Genomic DNA, 19,033 nt, shown 5'->3' with positions numbered 1-19,033 from the left:
GCCCATTATAATGAAATTAATTGATCGCGGCATAAATATTTGATTTCCTCATAGCAAAATTCTGAAAGTCGTATCCGACGATGTCAAGTAACATCTGCGCCAAACTGCAGCAATGCGGGACAAATATTTGATCCTTGTATTTGCATCCCGATGCGTATCACTGCATCGTGACATCAATAGTACGATGTTATATAAGTTACGAGGCTAGAATCAATTGGGTCACGCTTTTCATCTTGATTTAAGGCATTTACATCGCCGAAAGGGACAATCGTGTACACAGACAGACGTTTGCGCGATACGGAATTCCGGAATCGAGACGACGCGCAGCGCACTAACAATAAGAGAAACACGCATTGTCTATGTACTCCTTGTACCGTCGAGATCATTTTCACCAATGAGAACGTCGTGTCCTATTTACAGCATACGTACGTCGAACTCGTTTATTTCCGCAGTTGATTATCGAAGGAACTCGAAATAATTCGCGAAACTTGAATTTTTTCTCCTATTTTTCTGCAATTAATAATTTCATTTATTTCGATATTTTCGATACAATTGCATCCTTTTTTGCAATTATTTAATCTACAACTTTTTGTCAAAAGTTATTTTTTTAAATCTCTGAGAAACTGTTTGTCTGCCATCTATTTGAGGAACAAAATAAAGGCTCAATTCCTAATATCGATTAAGCCTATTAAAATCCTCTGGAATAAAGTAAGAACATTAATATCGAAGATTAAGGAGATAAATTTTAACTCGAAGCTTGTTATTTTTATAAAGCAATTTCCGAGCATTTAAACACACTGTACACGAATCATAACATGAATGTAGTGATGTGTGTTAGCAATCTCGATAGAGATCAAACATAAATAAATTGTTTCAAAGTCAAATACGTATAGAGGACTGACGTATCATATATATGATTATATATTTATTATTATATATATTTTTTTAATTATATATTTGATTATTGCCTCCCAATAAAAGTCAGTTTCCTGCGCAAACATTTAAAGATTAGCTTCTAAAGTTTTTTGCGAACGTAAAATGGTAGTCGAGGGTGGAAGAAGCGAGCGAAACGATTCCGGACTAGCGAATACGAAAGTTGCTAAAGCACGACCACCGGCGGCGATTCGAAAGAGAAAAAACTACGCCTTCCGGGCGGTTTGGAAACAACGTAAGTGTCTGCAACTTTCCTGACCTGACTACAGCGGGATTGACTCTGCTCGCGTCGCGTTGCTACGCGAAAGAGGCGAGGCTACTAAAAATAGTTTACAGACTCCTCTCGTTACTCTCTCGCGAAACCGACCGACTTGGAGAGGCGGAAGAAAGAAAAGGGGAAGAGTAGCGATACTCGGTGATGCATTGCGTCCGTGATCCTCATTGCTGCACAGAAATGTTTTCTCGATTCTAATCATCCTCTAATGAAATTGACCAGACCGCTATCCTTATCGATCATACGCGCAATCCTCGCGAATATCATGTGATAACATTTTTGCGATAAAATTTTCTTGAAATACAAGAAACATGAAACGCAATTCATTTTTGCCGCAAGAGTATATATTATTATAACAAAAAGTAATTATATAGTGGTAGCATAGAAATAAATAATAATAATTCGGGCATAATATAATAGTAGAATAGTAAGAAAATAAATATATTAATTTTAATAAATAAAGTATTACAGATTAATTTTCCTAAACAATTTATTTAAAAATTTATAATTATTAATTATATCAAGCATGAAAAATAATTGATATCGTTTATAAATATAAAGGAGATGTGGATTATATACGCGTGTGGATATCCAACATTATTGAGATGTCCCAGATGCATTCGACGAACCAATTCCCCCGAAATATCGTTAAAAATGTTTCGAACATGAAACAGCGCGAATAAATTTTGCCTGTCTGTCAGGATACCAGCAGATCTTTATTGATTTAACTCGTAGGTTTACGTTAAAAAATACCGCGAAGCACGCGCTAATAGATGGACGTTTAGCACATAAATTGAATTAAATCGCACGGATTCCAGCCGCGAGCTAATGAAATTGTATTCGTGGAATAATGGATAAACGATTATATTAATCGATCACCTTTTATTTCTCCACTTTACTGCCGGTTCTTCCGGCTTAAATATTCAACCGTCGCGTGATATTGATTCATCTTCTATTTTTGAATGTTTAGCAACGCGAATTGATTCGCGATAAAACTAAGATCTCGAAAATCAAGGCTGTCAATAAAATTATACGTACATTAATATATATGAAAATTGAATTTACATGAATCAATTAATAACAATATCTAATTTTATTCCAGCCAAGTTCTTTTTCAGATAAATTTTCTTTAAAGAATTTTATTGGAAGATATTTCTTCGTTATATATACGAATTATATTGTGTGAGATTCGCATAAATCAAAATGTACGTATATAATGAATCCCATGTATCGCACATAGAATTTCGCGAAGAAAAGGGGATAGATCGCAAAGGTTCCGCGTAACAAGTTTGAAAACTAGTGCGCCACGTAATTAGCGGTATCTATCGTTTATCTCATTTGCTCCAGGTGAGCATGCACGTGACGTTTCATTATAAGTTCACTTCGCGTTACTCTAAGCTTATTATAGTTAGTCCGCACCGGGGGTTAACGAGAAACACGGATAAACGTCAAGCTAATGCGCGAGATTAAACTTGTACGATGGTTATAAATAACATTAATTTTATCGTGACGTAGCTCGAAGCTCCGACTAACTTAAGCTACTCTACATTATGTCTATCATACTATTTTAGTGAAACACAGTCTTACACATCTTTAATTACATTACATATCTTTAATTACATTACACCGTTTAATTATTAAATTAAGCGATTCAATTCAAACGTTGGAAATTTGTGTAATTTTAATTTCGCCACTCTCTCTCTGTTTCGTATTCAGTGGCTCGAATATTTACATCTCTTCTCGCTGAATCGGGGATCGGCTCTCTCTCAGCGTGCAAAATAATTACCGCATTATTGAGGCGTCCCGGTAGGAGCTGTCCGGCGATATTTGACTGGAGCTTTCGCGAACACAGGGAGAGGCTGCAACGCGGTCACGTGAACATTCGTGGGCATTCACCCCGGCAGTCTCAGAATAACTGCATACCTATTTGTCCTGACTAAGCAGACAGTGGCGCACAGACGAAATTATATATACGTCGAGGTAAGTTCACGAAACCGCAAGCACCAAGCGCTTCGATATCGCGCCTCGTTTGAATATTCAGGAAATTATGCGAGAGAGTATGCCGGAGTTTAAAGACGCGGATGCCGATCTCTACAGCAATACCGTTCTCAGGTGCTGAGAATATCGCTAATATTTCTCGATGCCGCAACAAGAGAAACGGAATCCAGACAGATCGACAATTTGCACGCGCAAATCCATCTATCCTCGATAAGCTTGCGAACGGAACAAGATCGTCCCTGAAAGTCACTGGTACACGGAAAAAGAATAAGTGTCGAATCAAAACTTATATCCTTAAATTAACGCGTTTATTGTTTCGTATATGTAACAATATGATAATTGTTGTCTCAAGAATATATAATTATTTAATTGTACTTTAAGAAAATTATAATCTTTGATTTAAAAATATTATTTTCCATCCAACATTGTTTCTTTTCCATTCAAGAAAATTAAATCTTAAATCATAAGAATATATTTTTCTTGATTTAACTACATCAAATGGTTCAGTCAACCAAGTTTTCTTTAATTAACGCAATATAATCTCGAGATTTCCATGTTGGACCTAAAGATAGTTTCAAAACAAGAATATCCTTTTTTTTTCTGTCGCGAAATGACATCGTCAAACGAGTCTGTCACGAGCATTATTTGCAGTTTATTTCGGTACTGCAAACCGATTCCGAGAAAGCTTCAAATTGACACTCGACAAGTGACGGGATTCTCGATGATATCGACATCGCGAAATCGCGTTCGAGCTACAAGTGCCACTCTGTGGCACATGTAATAATAAAGGCGTGCGACTTTTCGATAACGAGCCTCCGCTACGAGATATATATATATAATACTTACAAACGTATGTAAGTGGCTCCGATACGGAATTCTGATCGAGAAAATTTTTTGAAGCGTAACGCGATGGAAAGGACGTCGTCCGCGTTACGTAACGCGAATCGATGTATATTATATACAGCCAGTGCATATTATAAGTTATGTGACACTACTTCTTTCCATGTACGACGAAGCGAATCGTAAAGTAGAACGGCTGTTATAGTCGTGTCAATTTTAGAAATACGGGACGTACAAAATATACTGGGAGACTTACATCTTTCCCTCGATCGCTGGACACCTATATGATGTCGATTCCACCTGTGGGTTTAGGATCGGAAAGGAAGATAAGATGGAACGTTATGAAATCGCGACCTTTTACGACACTGAGCAATGAAACATATCCGTTTCTCGGATTTTAAATTTAGATAGCTCACGTTAGATAATCCAGCCGCACCTCTTTCTCCCTCTCTCTCTCTCTCTCTCTCTCTCGTTTTAAAAGATACGAGGATCTTTGTCGACGCGTGGGCGACTCCTTGCATGAATAGTAAATAAGATAAAAGATGACGTCTCGAAAGATTTTATAGCATCGTCTTTGCGAGGAAAAGGATGCGACGAATACCTGTTGCAACATTTGTTTTCAATCGATTACGTAAGAATACCCTAAAAAGCACGCCATTTCAATGGCGAAGCAAAATGAGCACCTCTGCGTGCGCTGGAATATTATGCAAAACACCTTCGAAGCTGACATTCCGAGTGTCTGGACCGCAAATAGTTTTATCTATGGCGCCGACCGCGCGTAAAAGCGCATAATTGCAGGTTGAGCATCGCTGAGCACCATGTGTGGACGGTTACATAGAACGCATTCGAACCTGTCGCGCAACGAAGCTTCTCGGGAAAGCTAAGTTGGGAATCTCGTGAAATCTCACGCTCAGATAACCGCTACCGCGAACAGAAACATTCGGAACATTCGTTACACGCTTTCGAAATAGCCTGGCCGCTACGGTCGGAACTTATCGATATCATATCGTTGTCGCGCGAGCAAAAGGAAGAAGATTCAAAGAGTCGAAGGCACGGGGATGAGAGGCACTGACACATGGGAAACGTCTGGTACATTATTCGCGGCGGGTAACGCCGTCAGGACGCATCGGTGATCTCCGATGAAACGATGAAAAATCGGAAATCCAGACACGTGCAGTTTTCGCCCACCCTCCCGTATCTCGTATCGGACGTGGCCGTGTTTAACATTTTTCTCCGCGCCGTCTGACGTTTTACTCCACGAGGAAGAGAAACCGTGATATAACGCTCGTAACGTATTTCGCCGGGACGTGCGGGAGTTATGCGGGAGTTGGTATTTTCGTAAGACACCTGTGCTCGGGAAAACTGAATGAACATCGACTCGCGAGATTTCCGCAAATATACTCGTCTCCTCATCCCGACAGGTGATTCCCCTCTGCGTCGGTTCTAACGCGGTGTGAATACCATCGCGAGAATTTCGACGAGTCGTTCGCAAAATTCCGCACTGAGAAAAATTCGATTTTACCAACAAGACGTATCTTATAAAAGGCATTTTGGTTAAACCGAGCAAAATTTCGAATTATCACGATAAGACTGCACAGAAAAAAAGGACATTCTTGTTTCGAAAATATATTTAGTTTTAACATGGAAATCTTGAAACGAGATTATATTGCGTTAATTAAAGAAAAATATAATTGCTTGAATGAAGTCATTTTATATAGTTCAATCGAGAAAAATATATTCGATTTTATCAACAAGACGTATCTTATAAAAGGCATTTTGGTTAAACCGAGCAAAATTTCGAATTATCGCGATAATATTACACAGAAAAAAAGGACATTCTTGTTTCAAAAATATATTTAATTTTAACATGGAAATTTTGAAATGAGATTATATTGCGTTGATTAAAGAAAAATATAATTGCTTGAATGAAGTCATTTTATATAGTTCAATCGAGAAAAATATATTCTTACGATTTAAGATTTAATTTTCTTGAATGGAAAAGAAACAATGTTAGATAGAAAATAACATTTTTAAATCAAAAATTATAATTTTATTAAAATAGAATTAAATATTATATATTGTTAAGATGACAATTATAATATTAAAATAAGACTATAATATTGTTGAAATTTAAAATTCTTCTAAGAAGATTATAAATTGTTGCGTATATATGAAACAATGAACGCGTTACTTTAAGTATATAAGTTTTGATTTGTTGACATTTATTTTTTTCTGTGTAGAACGTTAAACTAGAATGTTTAATAGAAATTATTACAAGGATTTGGTTAGTATTTTTTAGTTGGATTTATAAAACTTCTTGTTATATCAACTAAACATGGACACAGTGATGCCATTTTTTTGGAAATTTCGTATTATTACTCAGAAAATTTGGCAAATTTAAAGAAGAAATTAATCATACTCATCTGGTAATTCCTAAAAAAATTCTGATTTGTCCATTTTTCTATAGACATACTGGTTGAATCTACCAGATTTCTAATTAATGCAACCAAATTTTTTCTCAGTGCGATGAAAATTTTACGTTACCATGAATAAACCGTTTTTTACGTACATTTTCATCAACGTTTCTCGATTCTAATGAAAAATTAAATTAAAACCTAGTATCAAATTATAAAATCCGTCATAAAAATGCTAAATTGTAAAGTCATGAAAGAAAGGTGCGAAATTAAATTTTGCGTTTGATGACACACAAAGTTTCGATATTTTATTCGCGTTACTGTTGTTGCCAAATGTGATCGTCTCATCGATAAAGAGAAACAAAGAGCGAATTATACGTAACGAAGGCGAGCTGTAGCCAAAGCGATACGCATCCGGCATCGTCTGTAATTTAATTGGCACACTCGTGTCATTCGCCGAGCACTTGTTAACCGCTAAAAAGCCTCGATACCGATTGTCATATTAAGACAGTTGCGCGTGCGACTAGTAGAAAACTTGGTCGCTACTGCTATATAAGGTAGATTCAGGAAGATGGAAGTACGTGCCTTGGCCATTTACAATGGTATCTAGGAAAACCTGATAACTACTTCGCAGAAGTGCTTTGAACACGTACATGAATATATTATACTTGCTCGAAGAGAGAAGTTGACAATCTATTCTTCAAACTGTATTCAAACAGGATTCACTTTTTGTATGGTTCTTGCGTGAGCAATTATTATATATTATGTCTTAGCAGGCCTTTTTTCGTGGTTTTAAAATTTAGAATTTTATAGAGAATTTTATTATTTAATATAGATATTTTCAATTTGAGACACGCGCGCGCATATTAAATGTCTCGATTGTATAAATTGATTGCAATTTATATTTTTTTAGAGTTTGAAACAAAGAGTCACAGTTCCAAGTATATCGTATCGGGAGAAATGGCTTTCACGAATTCAAACCCGCAAATGACATCAGCACCAAAGAAAATACGCTTAGTGTCTAATGCGGTCGCAATTCGCTCACAATTACGTCATTAATAGCGATAAGAATGACAGACGCTTTAGAATTCAGCCCACTGAGTCGTGTTAACTCACTTAAGGCGCAGAATGTTAAATATAATTAGTGCATAAGCGCTACGTATCAAGCACTCTATGATATATTACACATACACTCGCACAAATCATGTCGGAAGAAATCTGGGGTGACTCATGAACGGTTCAAATTCCGTCTATAACTCTACATAAAAATCGAGAAAAACGTCAAATTCATAAACTCTAGATTATTATATAATCCATAATCGTTAAATCTTAATATTTAATTTCGATCATAAAATTTTATTATTTAATATTGACCACTCTATCGATTTAAATCTGAACGTTCGGAATCCTAATTCTCATTTAGTGCTGATTTTAAATATTTTAAAAATCAAGATTGTCTGAATAAATATAAAATTTTAATATCTTAGGAAGAATTTATGCATAATATTTCTACAAGATTTTATAAGATTGATTTCAAATATTGATGGCAAATATTGTATCCAAATTGTATTTACAAATTGTTCTTAACTTGGTTAATAGTTTTGATTTTTTTATTATATAATCAATAATTATTAATCTTAATATTTAATCTCGATCATAAAATTTAATATAATATTGGCCACTCCATCGATTTAAATCTGGATGTCCGGTTATTTTTCAATCAACGGCTGATAATTAAAGGTTTATAAATGGCATAAGTAATAGTCATAACTATGATCTGGATACATAATTTTTACAAACGACCACAGCAAACTCGTTCGTTCGATCGTAATGTGAGATAAGTATAAATGTACCTATGTAAAACCTACGTTGCTTCCGACGCGAGATGTCGGAATCGAAATTTTATGATGATGCAGGAAGCGAAATTGGGTCGCCATCCGAGAGTATACATGCATGCTCGACTTTACCCGCTTTTCTTGTTTCGTCCACGACAACGACGTCTCGCTGATTCGCATCTCGCGAAAAGTCTCGTCGGCAGTTTCGCGTCTCTCCTCCCTTCCGCATCACGAGATTCTTAAACGTTTGCGTCGGTCGCATGTTGCATACTAAGGATCGTCGCATCCGCCGCGTTTCCCTTTGCAGCCCGGCATATTCATTTAGGTCGCTTTGTGCGCCACCGTTTATACAACACGTTCTTATGATTATGACGGTCCATGCTCGTCGTGCGTCCCAACAAAATTATTATGAAGAACGCTAACACTGATTAAAAAAAACTATAACTTTAATTCATAAGGATGTATTCAAATATTTAGGGAATTATCTACTTAATTTATCAAAAGTTACGAATAGAAATTTTACACATAATTAAAGTAGGTAATTGTTTTATAAAATTTAATTAAAACTTGACATTATACAAAAAATTCCTCATTAAATTGTATATAATTAAAACCGAAGCTTATATCTATATGAATTTGGCACTTTTTAAAATGAAAATTTTAATATAAAAGATGATTATAGTTTGTTTATATTTATAGTAATAATAATTTTGTTTGAAATTAATAAAAAATATAGCATTTTGAAAAAATAACTTAAAAATTTTTGATATTAAAATTTAATAGCAAAAGAAATAAATTACTTAAGATAATTGTAAATATATTATAATAATAAAATATATAATAAACAAAGACAAATTGCTATTACATCTTAATTAGAATTGGTTGTAATTGTTTATGTTAACGTTCCTTTTATGTGAATTGATCTGTTTAAAAGTTTATAATATATTTGCAATTGATAAAAAATGCAACCTCTCTTGTCAAAGTTTCAGTAAAAAGACAGTCAGATGACGTTGTAAATATATTATAACTCATAATTGATTTTGATAAAGTTTTAATTATAACACATTATATAAATAAAATTATTATGTGCTACAAATAAAATACTGTCATTTTCGGTATCGAAAACTTAGCTCATTAAAAATAAAGTGCCAAGTTCATAGAAACTCGTCCTTGGTTAAATATTATACTGGTACACATGATAATTTACGAAAGATGTGTGATATTTTAAGCCATCAAGACTGTATTTAATTTCACAGAAATAAAAAGATAAAAAGTTGTTCGCAGAAATTATCAAGAAAAATTCTTCGCAAGTTAAAATAAAAAAAAAATCTCACATATATAAAGTCAGCGAAAAGGAAGTTTATATATATATATATATATATGCATTTACATATATGCGACTAGATAAGTTCATTTAAGGAAACAAGGAAACTTTACTAGGAAAAATACTAAGAAAATTTTGCTTTAAAAGCCACTCTATATATATCTTTCTTTACTCTGTAACGAACACAAAGAGATAGTCTTCCCTTTTCTTTCTTGCGCCTCTTCTTTCTTTACGCGCTCGTCGAGTGGTAAATGTACATTTTTGCTACCCAGCGGAATGATTAAGTATCACGATTTTATTCTGCAAGGCAAATACGATCTTTACGGTATAAAATCTTTCCTGTGGTACGATTAAAATAATTCGCAGAAATAATATTACAATCATTTTTTAAGTTTAAACAGGCTTAATCTTGAGTTTGGCTCGAACGCAAGAATTTAATGATATAAATGGCTCGTTGTTACGAATCTTATTAATTTCATTTATCGCTTGCCACAAATATTGCCTTGTTCTTTAGCCAATTCCGAATTCACTAGAACGATGACGTCATCGGATGAGAATTGGTTCAACTCGAGGGACTCATTTTACCGCGGTTAAGTGCTACCTCACATCCTTCTTATTCGTCTGCAACTCTTTCCCTTTCTTTCCTTCTCTCTTCGCTCCATTCCTCTCCGATTTTTTTTTATATTTATTTTGTTACCGCTCTTTATCCTTCTCGTTTTCACTTTATATACCACTGGCATCTACTCTCTCTCTCTCTCTCTCTCTCTCTCTCTCTCTCTCTCTCTCTCTCTCTCTCTCTCTCTCTCTCTCTCTCTCTCTCTCTCTCTCTTTCTGTTTTCACCCTTGCCTTGTGCACTGGTGAACTCGCTGAGAATCTTTATGACCCTGCCAGATGTTTCGCCATGGCATTGACGCATCGCTTTTTTTACGGAGAGATTTCCGATTTCATCGGGAGAAAAAAAATATTCGATGTTGTTCGGGCCACCCGTGATGGGAATATCGTGACGTAAATATGCACCTTTCGACGCTTTATCTGTCACGACGAAACGAGAAATTACGCGAGACGATTTCTACTTCAAGATCGATATTACGAGATATTGTAAATGAACTTAAGGTATTTCGATGCTTGTACGGAATTTGTAATCCACAAATTACTCGAGAAAAAAATAATACCTCTCATTAGAATTTTCAAATTGGAGCGAAAATGGCGAGATCGGTTTCGAGTCGAAATACTCCTGTCTTCCGTGCGTTAAGGAATGTTCTCTTCATTAAAATTAGGGACGCGTGTACACTAATTATGCTCCGTATAACATTCGCGTACGTTTACGCTCAACTCGCGTGTAATGCGAACAGATGCCCCTAGGGAGACGACCGGCCAGCCGCTACATTATGTTTGGAATTCGGTCCGGAGCTTGCATTCAGGTCCTGCAATAACATTCCGGTTGGAGGCCGTATACTAGCTGCAGGAACCGTGTAAGATAGTCCCATCGTGCGGCGAATTAATGACGCGAGAAACTAATTTACGCCTCTTTTAAAAAATACAGTCCGCCAAAATTTAGACTTTCTTTTAAAAAAAAAAAAAAGCCACCTCTCGTATTTGAAGTAAAGCAAGTCCTGGGTTGAAAAATGATAAATTTTAAAGATATTTTTCCGAGTAATAAAAGAGAGAGTTTGAGGCTAACGTGTACTTTTAAACGACGATAACACTGAAAGGGGAAATAATTTCGTTCTCGTAACCGAGAGGTATCTTGCGAAACAGTTACAGAGATAATCCTTGAGAAACACTCGGGCCAAGTTTCGCGCAATTTCCAACCGAATGCCGGACAAAACGGCGGTTTGAGCAGTCCTTTCCGCGAATATCGTCCGAGTTTCCTCGCGAACGGACTCGAAAACTCGACGAGAGAGATCGGGAAGTAGAAGATACGCGAGAAGATACGAAAAGAACAAGGAGAAGAGCGATCCGAGACACACGGGGAAGATTGGAAAGATTGCGTGAGGAAAGGCTGGGGCTGGAAATAGAAACGAGAAAGCTTGTTCCGGCGAATTTCATCGACGCGAAGGGACGCGCGATAGAGAGAAAGGAAAAAGGGATACATCGGGTGCGGAAACTGTTCAAACTGCAATCGTCGCAAAACGGTCGCAAACTGCAATTGTGCAATGAATTTACAGCGAACCGCCAGCGCATATACTCCCGTCTACATCCGCGATGTGACTCGCCTGTCAAACGACAACGCTTCGTACATTTGAATATGCGTTATTCGGCGGCTGTCGAATCGATATTGAATGATGATGGAGTCGTTCCAAAAAATTTTCACAATAAGTATATACTTTTCGACTTTCGTCGAATTTCGAAAACGATCTCGGCTGACATGGATTTATTCACCTCGCGACGCGATTCTACTTTTAGAGCGCGAACGGGGTAGTTCGTGAAAATGTTTTTCCGAACCAAAAATGTTCCCGTTTGCCACGACAAATATTTTCACGGGGTACAAATAGATTTACGAAATTTATGACGATCGTTTTAAACGAGGTTGAGTCGATTAGAACGTCGACTGTTTGCTCATCTTAGAGAACGGACTGTGATTATTCTATTCAACGGTATTCACCCCAACCGGATCCGGAGCGAGCTGGTTTTTATGAGCAGCGAGGAAGAAGAATGGTTCTGATCGAAGGACTCGTCCGGGACTCGAATCGTAAGAGATCTTTACCAGCGGAAATAGTTCGAGGAATAAAGATTCTCAGAAGCGAGGAACGCGAAATTTTTAATTCTCGAGTCCCGAGGGTTTGAACGCGAGATTATCCGCTAACACCTGCTAAATTGTATAAAGAGGAAAGAGAGGACTATTTCCGCAAACGAAGAAAAAGTAACCAAGACGAGGGATAAATTAAAATAATATCTCGACGCGCAAAGTTTCCGCTCTTTAAGCGAACGCATTAAATATAACCGGGTTTATACTTCACTTCGTGAAGGAAAAACGATAGTTGCATAACCGCTTTGCGACGTGATAAAGAACGCCGCCGTCTCAACTTCTGCCTCTCTTTCACAACTGCTCTCTACATATCACTTTTTATTCACGCCAACATTTATCACAAGAACGGAGATATTACAGTACGAGCATTCATTTGCAGCATTATCGCTCCGCATTCGTTTCTGCGACATATCCTGCCTTTCGTGATTAAACCTGCGCCAAAGAAGACGTAATCCCTACACATTTCGATTCTTATATCAAATTTCTCTCATCCGTTCGATAGATTACTTTGCTAGAATACGTGTCACCTATTTTTAATGCGGATCAAAAATATCACGGGACATTAAAAGATACGTTAGATCTGATCTGGGAAGAGACTTTTAAATTTTCGCGATGAAAATCGCATATTCGCTCTATGATTAAAAAAGAAATGATTAAAAGAAACTTGACGCTCTCCTCGAAAGCAGAATTTTTATATCATACATGTGTATGTGTGTGTATGTAATAATAGCGATCGCGTCACTTTGAATCATTGTTTTTCTCCGATTAAAAAATATAACGAGAAAATATGTCCTTATCGAAAGAGGATTGATAAATCAAGTTTGCTTTATTTTAGTAGCGATATCTATTTCCGGTTATCTCCTCGCTTCACGTATCAAACACGTTTAACAGCACTTGTCACTTTAGTGATCACTAAAAAACAGGCATTTTTTGTATTTAACTCACGTGCATCCGGTCAGTTTCCGGTCGATGTGCACACATCGACAAAACGATTGGCACCGGCTTTTCTTTATCTCTACTTCGACATATCGAAGTTTTACGTTTTATCGCGCTCGTTAGCTTCTTTCATTTATTATACATTTAATCGTGCCACAAACATAAAGATATATTTCTTACTCCTCCGAGATTTTTTTCCACGAAGGGAATATTGGATTTCCATTATTTCTCGATAAGATAATACATATTCATTACGCCTGAATATTTCGAAGTTAATAAAGCATCTCTTGAAAACCTGAAGTTTGGTTTCCAAATCGTCCCGAAGAAAAATACAAGGAAAGGTATAAGAAAAATTGACAATTTTTTTTGCCGAATGATAACCACGGAAATACTAGATGATTCAAAGGTTGATAAACGAACGACGAAGCGTTGATCGAAGTGTGCCAACTAAATTTCAATGACATGCATTTATTGAAAAGGAACGTAGCGATAAGACAATATGTGACTTGCGATTAATCACAGCAGTTTTTTTCCATGTGGTAAAGGAATTGCCGCGTCACGTTACCTGCATCTTTTTTAACTAATTGCATTTGCCTTGCGCTTTAATTTTAACATTAATTGTTATTAGCGTTTGCAAAAAGCGGCTTAGAATAGAACCGCGTTCGCGGTGATGATTCTAATTCGCCCAAACACTTGAATAAAATTTCTCTTTCGTTGCAAATGTGTATTAGATTTTTGACGCGTAAATATTCTCTAAATAGCCGGAAATAAGTCTTTATAAATAAAAAATATAATTTTAATCTAATTAATAATATTTTCAATAAATTGGATATTAATCGATAACTTCATTAAAATTTCCATTAATGTAATATATGTTTGAATTATGCTAAAACACTAGATTTCGTGACCAATTCAACCTCTTAAAGCTTAATTCAGCAAAAATCTGTGAATATTCGATCATTCAATAATAACTCCGTAATTAGAATCGCGAAATTCCATTTTCACTAATTGTAAGCAGAATTCATTACGATCTGTTTAAATATAGCTTCGACGTCACTGATTACATTATCCGTGACACGGAATCGGTAACGCAGCAATTAATCGGACGATTCTCAGCCGCGTTTTGATTAAGGCGTAATTGGTTCGCGCATCTTTCTTCGCGGAATCTAATTTATCGCGTCGCAGATGTAGCGCAATGTGTCGTTAAAACATTGCGTATTGTTCGTGGACGGGACGCGATCACATTCAGTAGATATTCTTTTTCAATAGATATTCGTCCGACAAAATACGTACCGATTAAATTCTGCAATTGACCCGCTTTTTTTCGCGTCCCTCGCTCTTTCGATAAATTCATCGCGAATTTTATTCAGCCGCGTTTTGTAAAGCCCCTTCGTTGGCCGAGTTGCATTCGTACCGTACCGGTGCACTTGCCAAGTAAACGGCGATAAGATTTTTACCCTGCTAACAACGTCGCGTATTGTAGAAGCTCTTTCGTATATAATTTCGCATTCCCGCTTCTGCGTTTGTTGATGAGAGTCTCATTATTGCCACGAGATTCAACGTTTCCACGTCATTTTGCAGTGACTTTTGCCTTGGGTAATCGTATTGCAGATAAAATTTCAGTAAATGGTATTTATGCTAATACTGTCTGTTTCCGATGCTATTATCTTTTCGAATTTATTATTAATCGCAAAATCTCATTCCGTACAAGTTATTTTCACGAGGAGCGAGATTCTCTTTTGATGTATATATGAGTAAACACATTATTAATGCGAGTGAAATGGGAGCTTAATTAAATCGTAGCTTATTCCTCGAAAATACGTATATAACGGGCTGCTCTCAGAAAAGCACATTAATTACATACATTAATTATCATTCATTTAATGATTTCAATGGAATTAATATACAACTGCATATTACATTTTCAATAAAAAAAAAATGACACAAAGAGGAGTAATTATTTCCTGTTTTTATGAATATTTTTTTTCCTTTCTTGATAAAATACAATTTCAAACTACTCCATCGTATCATAATTTTAAAAAGTTTGCAAAAGTAAGTTATTTTTAATGTATTTTATTACATATTATTTTATGTATTATTTTATTATTATAAGTACATACATATAAAGTGTTGAAGAAATTTTGCTGCAATCAAAGTCAAGTATGTCGTTATATCTTTGAGGCTGTAAAAAAGGGGTTGTATCGATTACGATTAATTAAATATTCATGATTAAGTACGTCTATTACGAAAGTGGTTCAAATCGTTCGGAATCAGGATACTCGCGGTAATTAATAATTAAGTCATTAACGTCTTTCACTCATCGCTTTCAGTCACGCATCGAATATGCGTCCCGGCATCTCGGTTGAGAATATTGAAATATAAAGATTTGCAAATTATGTATTACAAGAGAGAGAGAGAGAGAGAGAGAGAGAGAGAGAGAGAGAGAGAGAGAGAGAGAGAGAGAGAGAGAGAGAGATTCTTTGAGATTCTCGAGAATCGAGTCGAATGTAAAAATGTTTCGAAATTTCATATCAGCCCATAAGCAAAACGTTGAATGGAAATTCTTAGTGTGCTCGATACTGGTTTTTTGTACGCGCGTGTACATATTATATATATATGCAACGGTGAGGGGGAGGGGGATGGATTGAAAAATCGAGCAAACCATATTCGGCGATTTGATCGAAATCCCGTTTTTCCTCTTGGATTTTTTGATACGCTACGTTCTCCATTCCACGAGGGAACTCGAGCGGCGAACAGAATGCGAAATATATGCAATAGGTCCGTTTAACGGCTAATGTAATGCTTCCCATAGACTATGTATGATCGTTTACAATACCGAATGCATCCCGCCATTACACCGAGTGCATATGCAGGGATGTTGGTAACCACAAGTAATTTTCACGGACGGCAAAGCGCGATTACCTCGCGTAAGAGGATACCTCTGGAAGCGCTGTATGAGCGCTTATGGTTATCCGCCATGGAAAAAACAAAATCGACGTCCACATTCCTATTCATTCGAGTACCTAGATCATACGGTAGGAAATGCAATTGCGGTTGTAGCGGGAATACGAATTCTCCCTTTCCTTCTTTCTCTCTCTCTTCCTCAGCTCGAATGCATTAGCTTACTTGTCCGCGTTTCATTCAATCTTTCGGAATCCCGCCATTCAAGTTATCGACTTTGTCTCGCCAGATATACCCTGTACATTCGCGCGGCATACATCGTATCTAATAAGCGTTACGCACGAACGCTACGGACGATGTTCAAACAAGAGCAACATGTCGCCCGAAGGCTAATAGGAGCATATTTAGCGAAGGACGGAGAGCCGGACGGATTCCATGTAATTACGAGGTCAGGCCTGTCAAGGTTGAGGATCACTGCTGGTTTGAATCATCCATGGAGATGAAAGGAGATTGGCCGTAGCGAGTCAAAGCATCCCCCAGTGGAGCATTTCTCGTTTCGCTCGTTCCTTTTGATTAGCTGCAACTTTGACTCTCCTTTCCAGTGTTATAATGCATTTTGCTTTAAAGACACTAAATGCAACTGTGAAATTATAAGTTTATGCAAAATTATTATGTTCCTCTTTTTCAAGATTAACATCCAAATAAATTATTTTTCACTTTCTTTCTCATTTAGTTATATATTGATCAATGTCTTTTGCCGAGGAAGCTGTTTCTAAATGATAATTATAATTTGATTAAAGTCAACCTTTTTTTAGCAACTGTAAAAATTTCTTTAAGCAGAACTATAATCAAATTACAGTTTATTTTCGAATAGATTGAAAAAATAATATTTGGAGTTTCCAGAAAAAAAAATAAAGATCGAAAAATAGAAAAACGTTTTGACATCATATTCAAAATTTTAGACATTTGCACATGTAAAAAAATTATTATAATTCAAAACTATCGATTTTTTAAATATAAAGTTAAATTTGATATTTTGGTCATTTCCAAAAATATGTATATATTTGCCTCTATAATTTAATTAATTTTAAAGAAACGATATTTTTAAAAAGTCAATCGATGACACGCTATACTTATTTGTCGCTTGTTTCTATATAATTATTGAAAGAGAGTTGTTTTATTAAAGATATAAGATTTATTTATTAAATTTAATATTTGACGGAATATTCGGGCGAGATGTATTCTTCTCTCGTCGGCTTTCGCGACGGAATCGATATTCCGACGCAAAATGCACTGAAATGCACTGCTGCGAGAAATATCGAGTGAACAAAATCGAGCGTAAGATTGCACGCGTGACTTTACGAGCCACTTTATTAAGGATATATCATCCTTGGTGGAGAAAATCGATAAAGGGTCGGAGTTAACGGCCTCGATGGCGCGCTACGATCGACCACGATCGACGTTTAATCTGCCAATAATGAAGTTACCCGATAAAGTGAGTGGTATGCGATATAAATAATTAACCTGGGGATGATTAGATGGAGCGGGGGTAGCTGGTATCTATTAAAACGACGATGATCTTTCTTCGTTCCAGATGAGATAGGCAATTAGTCGCGGCAATTTCAAATTAGAATCGAAATTTTTCTACTTTCCATTTTCAACTTTTAACATCTATTTTAGGCAGTCGAGTCGCTTTTTCTAAACTATTTATTCTAATAATTTTGCTAAAAGTTTTTCTATTAAATCTCCAAGTGTGGTGAGCTATCAATATTTATTTACAAAGTAGGAGTCAATTTCTTTATAGATAAAGCCTATCGTAATCTTCTAGGATCTATAAACGTAATGAAAATTGAAATTGAAAAATTTCGACTCGAATAGTAATCTAAGAGGAGCCGAAGGATTACGTCAATTGTCAAAGTTAAGTCATCGGGGTTCATGGCACGCGGTATAGACCTTACGTTCGCCTCGCGCGAACATGGCATTAAGCGTCTCGAAAAACTTATCTCGAAACTTATCCAAGAAGTTGCGAGGCGAGTCGAGGAGCGATGTTTTTCCACCGTATAAAACCGCGAGACCTTATCCTCTTTATTCGCGAGCTCTACCGCAAATGTATGCGTGTTATATGTCGACTATATTTATTATACAACTCTTGCTACAATAACGGAGCGGCTAATATTTTCGCTTCGTGTTTCTCATCGTGTAAAGTGCGTTAAACTAATCGCGCCCGGCGTTATCATCTCTCGCCGGGGATCATCGAGCAACTTTCATTCGCCTCGAGTCTGAGGGGAAGATAAAAAGCGCGAATTTATATTTGGAACATGCACTGCGCGAATATCGCCGAAGGTGTGGCCGAGAGATCAATGTCGAGGAACGATCGAAGTCGCGTTTATTTTGCAATCTGCGATTTTGCGCGAAATGCTGTCAAAATTCGATCAGATTACACATTTATCCGCCTAGTTGAAATTTATAATGTGGCAAATTTCGGTCGCGTTATCATTACGTTATCGAAATGCATACGCGCATTTATCCCAAACGCTTGTGACGAAAATGTAAAACGGCTTGCGTGGAAGCTAGCGACAGTTAATTTAACGTTAATGTCGCTTCCCGTTCGTTTCATCGATGTATTTTCGCGAAACGGCGAACGCGCCTCATTTCTATCGACGAAGGGTCAGGCTTGTTGAAATTTATACGGTAATAATATTTCGAGAGAGCATCGTCGAGCTCAACGGACAATGCGAACGCGAGAGAGAGGGCGGGGGTTGAAGATTTTATTAGAAAAGTTGATAAACTGATTAAGAGCTCTTTAAAGTTCATTCGGAAAGCGAGAG

At 36.6% G+C, this 19,033-nt stretch overlaps 1 protein-coding gene across 3 annotated transcripts in view; it reads left to right on the top strand.

Annotated features, from left to right (window-relative positions):
* Positions 1–19,033, top strand: part of LOC105259251 (dystroglycan) — a 69,120-nt gene that overhangs the window by 13,182 nt on the left and 36,905 nt on the right. Inside the window, exon 3 of one of the 3 annotated variants that reach the window (XM_025410447.1) lies at positions 2,924–3,187. The exons of the other annotated variants lie outside the window; for them this stretch is intronic. The gene's annotated coding sequence lies outside the window, so the exon portion shown is untranslated. The remainder of the gene's footprint in view (positions 1–2,923; positions 3,188–19,033) is intronic. 3 annotated transcript variants of the gene reach the window in all.

This window comes from Camponotus floridanus, unplaced genomic scaffold (assembly GCF_003227725.1).
Source record: "Camponotus floridanus strain SB8 unplaced genomic scaffold, Cflo_v7.5 scaffold102, whole genome shotgun sequence".
Taxonomy (NCBI): Eukaryota; Metazoa; Arthropoda; class Insecta; order Hymenoptera; family Formicidae; genus Camponotus; species Camponotus floridanus.
This window is presented reverse-complemented; position numbering and strand designations above follow the sequence as displayed.